The sequence below is a fragment of the Desmodus rotundus genome, chromosome 1, assembly GCF_022682495.2.
Source record: "Desmodus rotundus isolate HL8 chromosome 1, HLdesRot8A.1, whole genome shotgun sequence".
NCBI classification, from domain to species: domain Eukaryota; kingdom Metazoa; phylum Chordata; class Mammalia; order Chiroptera; family Phyllostomidae; genus Desmodus; species Desmodus rotundus.
The window spans coordinates 26,373,345-26,379,444 of record NC_071387.1 but is presented as its reverse complement, the minus strand read 5'-3'; positions in this window follow the sequence as shown (position 1 = coordinate 26,379,444).

Sequence of the window (6,100 nt, the reverse complement as noted above, 5' to 3'; positions counted from 1 at the left end):
GTTGCTCTCACTTTTTCTTCCTGTGAGACAACAGAGCTGTCCAGAGGTAAATGGAATTGTGGACATGGTGCACAGGGGGGTATCTGGGCTAGAAATTAGGAATTCACCTGTGTTTAGACACAGAAATGAATTAAGATTTTGAGAGGATAAAGCCAAAAAAAACCCAGAAATGGAATCCTGAGGCCCACTCTTGCTTATCAGGTGGGCAAGATGCCAAGCAGACTGAGGGATGAACATTCAGAAGTATGGGTGGAAAACCTAGTGTGTAGTGAGTTGCCATCGGAAACGGACCTGGAAGGGGACTGTGGAGATACCAGGGGAGGGTTGAAGAATGTCTTTTAGGTAATTAGAGAGTCAATGGGTTCTCTAAGAGCAGCTTGCAAGTTTCGGAAGAGCCAGTTTTCAAGGGGTTATTTAGTATCTGGAGAGTGTAAGTCATCAGTTCCCAAATACCAATTCATTGCTGTTCTACACTCAAATGGTAAAAGTAAGGACAATGTAGTATCTATGTAAAAAACCTAAATTTATTAAAGACAGTTCATTTTGAAATTATGCACCTGCTTGTTTTAAAAATTAAGCTTTATGAAATAATAGTAATTTTAGGTGATGGTCTGTTGAATGTCTTTAGTAAAAACAAAAAACGAAACCTTTTTTCAATTATTCTTATCCACTTAATTTTACTGGTCTATAGAGGGGAATAAAAGGTAGATTGTCTGAAACTATAAAGAGGGATATAGATCAAGATTAAAGAAAACGTTGTGTGTTTCCCATCCATTCTGGAAAGAGCCAGTTGAAGGAAATTGAAGATGAAAGAGCAGGTGGAATTTAAGTTATATAAGCTAAAATTAATTCTAGCACTAGTGGAAGAATTTTCTTTGGAGGCTTTTTTCCTCCAATTTGGTTTAAAAAGAAAAAAAGACATTTAGTGTGTAGAAATAGGATACTAGAGATGACCCATTTTCCAAAAATAGTCATATTTCTGTTTTGAGAGTCAGGGAAAGAAGAGTGGTGGGTGCTGCTAGGGGCAGAGTTAACGAGCCTCACATGACGAAGGTTTGGAGTTGCAGTGGGTAGGATAGAGGAGGGAACCAAACAGAAACTTGGGGAGGGCTTGTGGGTATTTTTGTAGGGCCCAGCTGAAATAAAGGACTGAATTTTTAATGGAATTGCTTGAATTCCTGTTGGAAATAACACATGGAACAATTTTGAAGGAAAATTAAGAGTTACTGTAGATAAAGTAAAATATTAATTAGTAGGTGTATTCAGTTTCTTCATAGAAACAACCAATAAACCAAAAGGATGGATAGCTAGGCAGGTGATGGATGGATGGGTGGATAGAGGACAGACAGACGAGGAATTGGCTCATGTGAGTATGGAGGCTAAGAATTCCCATAGTATATCTGCCATCTGTAAACTGGAGAACCATGAAAGCCAGTGGTATAGCTCAGTCTGAGTCCAGCGGCCTAAGAACCAGGGGCACTGATGTAGAAAGGTAGAAGAAAATGCCCCAGTGTAGGCAGAAAGCAGATTTGCCCTTTCTCCATCTTTTTGCTGGTTTCAGGCCCTCAAAGATTTGGCTGATACCCATCAGCATTGGTGAAGGCAGTCTTCATTTAGTCAACAGATTCAAATGTAAATTTCTTCCAGAAACACCCAGAAATGTTTTACCAGCCTCCCTTAGCCCAGTCAAGTTGAGACAAAATTACCAGTAATTATCACAGTGCATAACATTAAAACAAGCAGGTAAAAGGAGTCTAGAGGCAATTTTTTAAAAAATGGAAATCGCTATAAATACTCCATTTCTCTAATTTTGATGAGCCATTCATCTGTGTTCCTGAAGGAGGATGTCATCTGCAAATCTAAGGCATGCCCAGCTGAGCATGATACATACCTTATAAATTTCAACTTTTTTAAAGTAAATTTTATTGATTATGCTATTACAGTTTTTCCAATTTCTTTCTCCCTTTTATCCCCCCTCTGCCTTGTACCCCCCAACCCTCTAGCATCCCCCACCTTAGTTCATGTCCATGGGTGGTACATATAAGTTCTTTAGCTTCTCTGTTTCCTATACTATTCTTAACCTCTCCCCATCTATTTTATGCCTCTTATTTCTGGTACCTTCCCCCTCATTATTCCCCTTCCCATCCCCACTGAAAACCCTCCATGTGATCTCCAGTTCTCTGATTCTGTTCCTGTTCTAGTTTACTTTTTTTGTTTTTTAGGTTCAATTATTGATAGTTCTGAGTTTGTTGTCATTTTACTGTTCATAGTTTTTGATTTTCTATTTCTTCAATAAGTCCCTTTAACAACTCATATAATGAGGGCGTGATGAACTCCTTTAACTTGACCTTATCTGGGAAGCACTTTATCTACCCTTCCACTCTAAATGATAGTTTTGCTGCATAGAGTAATCTTGGATGTAGGTCCTTGCCTTTTATGACTTCAAATACTTATTTTCCAGTCCCCTGTCTGTAAGGTTTCTTTTGAGAAATCAGCTCATAGTCTTACAGGTACTCCTTTGTACCTGTAACTCCTTTCCTCTTGCTGCTTTTAAGATTCTCTATCTTTAATTTTGGATAACAATGATGATGTGCCTTGGTGTGTTCCTCCTTGGGTCCAATTTCTTTGGGACTCCCTGAGCTTCCTGGACTTCCTGGAAGCCTGTTTCCTTCACCAGATTGGGGAAACTTTCCTTCATTATTTGTTCAAATAAGTGTTTGACTTCTTGCTGCTGTTCTCCTTCTGACACCCCTATGATTCTGATGTTGGAATGCTTATAGTTTTCCCAGAGGTTCCTCAGCCTCTCCTCATTTTTATGAATCTTGTTTCTTCATTCTGTTCCATTTGGATGTTTATTTCTTCCTTTTGTTCCAAATCGTTGATTTGAGTCCCAGTTTCCTTCACTTAACTGTTGGTTTGCTATATATTTTCCTTTATCTCACTTTGCATAGCCTTCACTTCTTACTTTACTTTGCATCCATACTCAATCATTTCTGCAAGCATCCTGATTACCTGTGTTTTGAACCCTGCATCTGATAGGTTGGCTATCTCCTCATGGCTTAGTTCTTTATCTGGAGTTTTGATCTGTTCTGTCATTTGGGCCATATTTCTTTGTCTGGGCACAGCTGTTATTTTGTAAAGGGGGCAAGGTCTTAGGTACTCGCCAGAGTGAGGCAACCCACGTCACTGGGTTATGGTGCTGTATGTGCGGGAGGGGTCGGAGAAGAAAAAATGCCACTTGTTCAGCTGCTGGCCAGCTCTAGCCCCACTTTCCAATGAACTCTCTCGTGTGAGACTGGGAGTTTCTCTCACTGTGGCAACCCCTGCGGTAGTGGATTTGAGTCTTCAGTTTCCCGTTCAACCAGCCCTGCGCCTCCCTACACAGTCTGCCGCCTTGCCATGAGTTTTCTCCACTCAGCTGCCCATCTCCCATCTGCACTCCTCCTACCGGTCTGGGTGAGTGTTTAACTCCTTGGTTGTCAGAGTTACATGCAGTTTGATTTTCTGGCACTTCTGGTTGTTTGTTGTTTTTAGATTGGTTGTTATCTTTCTTTTGGTTGTGCAAGGAAGCGAAGCGTTTCTACCTATGCCTCCATCTTGGTAGGAACTCCAAATTTCAATGTTTTCTTTAGTTCAGATACTCCAATTACTTTTTAAAAGTTACCATTCTTAACCTTTCACCTTTACTTCCTTCAAAAGTGGTGGCCTTTGGTGGTTGATGGGGGTAGATGGATTGATTTTTTTTAATTAAAGTCATCTTTATTGCCATGCATGATGCATGGACAAATAGAAGGATGGAAATATATATTTACTGACCAAATGGTCCCAGTTTAATTAGCGTGTATTTTTTAAATACCTGCCAGGTGCTATGTTAATGCTATACATATTAGTTGCATCAAGCAGATCCTCTAGGAGACTTGAGGGGGTAAACAGCCAAATGCATTTCATAAAGACTGGGGGGAAATCACCTAACTTTCCAAAGCAGTTTTCCCACATTTCACACCAATAAAACATACTGCATATCTCTGCCTGTGCTATCTCCTGTTCATGAGCCACATTCTCAAGAACACTATTCTCATGTCCACCCAGGCCAGTCATTGCATTCCCGGAAACAAGAAGTGCCCTCTGATTTCTTTGCCCTGTGAATTCCCCTCGGGTGAAAACAGGGCAGGCCAAGGAAAAGCTGAACGTGGCTGCAGAAAGACACCGTGGCCTTGGAAATCTTAAGAGGACGGTACATTTCTCTGACAGCTGTGCCCTCCGGCTACAGCCTAGCGCCGGTTCTGATGGCTAGAACTGGTGCTCTGTTAAAAGGTGTTCTGTGTTTCCCCGTGCCGCCGTTCTCCGAGAACTGAGTCTGTACATGTATGTAAGCCTCTTCTTGAGAACTAGATGTTGAATTATTTTGAATTTTCATTTGTCCCAGTACTTGCCTCTTAGGTTGGAATAAAACAGAGGCTTTATTAGGATGGTAAATAGCAATGCTGCATAAGGAGACTTTTGTTGCTTTCCTCTGTATAATGATATCGTGCCCACTCACTGACTTCCCACCAAGGGGCTAAGCCTCATGCTGGGTTGCAATTATATAGACAGCTGGTTCCCAGTTTCCTCCCAATCTGCATGCTAAAAAATAATTTTCAGCAATACTCTTTTATCATATTATTCACTATGCAAAAATTACTCACATGTCCTTATTTCTAATTACATCCAGGCAAGACTTTCCACAATATCTTTGCCCAGTCTCCCCTTCCCTTCCACTGTGCCACTCCACTTGGTCTCACCATTCTGGTCAAATTTCCTGCAATTTCTTGAACATGTGTAATCTGTACTCTAGTCAGGACATAGTTAATTCATCTTCACAAGTGCCTTGATCATTCTTCAAGAGCCAACTGACAGGGGAAAATACTTATTCACAATTTAGGTTATCCGACACTACACAAAACACTGCCAAGCTCACAGCAGCAGCCCTGTTTTACAGATGAGGGAAAAGGCTCAGAGAAACAAAGTGTTTCCCAAAATCATATAACTAGCAATAAACCGCCTGCAACTCACCTCACCTTTGTAAAGAATTCCTTTCCCTTTGCTCACAGTGCTTGGCCCGTGTCACTGCAGTTTAGCACATTCTTGGTACCAGTTTGTTTCCTAACGACATCCTCGTGTTCCTCATCTAAACGGTAAGCGTACAAAGACCATGTAGTATCTTTACAGCACTGAGCATACAATAGGTGCTGCATGCATACTTGTGGACTGATTTTATCTGTTTACGTATGTTGATGTCCAGTACTAAGTGCTAGGCTATTTTAAGAGGCTTGGGACAGATTGTGTTACAACTAGGAAAACATGTTATTTGAGTAATGGGAAGAGACCTGTGACCGGCTGTGTTGAACTTTGCCATTATTCCTATCTTTTAATTCATCCTCTCCAGAAAATGGGTCTGGGTAATGAATTGGCAGTATTACAGGAGCCCTCAGGCTCTAGTGAACAATAGAATAGTGAACTAGTAATTCTGTTTATAACCTATAAATATGGCAGATATTGTTCTAAGGGAAGGTTCACAATTCTTTGTCTGAAAGCCTTAAGGGAAGGCCCTATGAGTTTTGGAGTCCAGAATTTTTCAGAATTTTGAGAGTAAATACAGTACTTACGCTATATAGTATATGACTTCCTCTGCAGGTCTGAGTCAGCACCTACAATCAGACACATTAAAACTCTGCATCCCATCAAGTGGAATAGAGATGACAGCCTCGAGTCAGGTTTTGCCACCAAATAATTTGCCGCAAAATTCTGGTTTTCAGAGCTTTTTGGATTTCAGAATTGTGAATAAGGGGTTGTGAACCTGTTACTGAGATGTATTGACTCATTTAATTTCTCAATAACTTGTGATGGTGTACTTTTCTTTATTTTGGAGATGAAACACTGAACCACAGACAGGTCATATAACGTGTCCAAGGTCACGTGGCTAGTTAGTGACAGAGCCAGCATTGGAACCTAGGCCGTCTGACTCCAGAACTTGTGCTTTTCACCACGGAGGGTACTGCGTCCCAAGAGGACTTTGAAAATCACGCTGGCCTCACCTACTGCTTATGTGGCCTTGGACAAC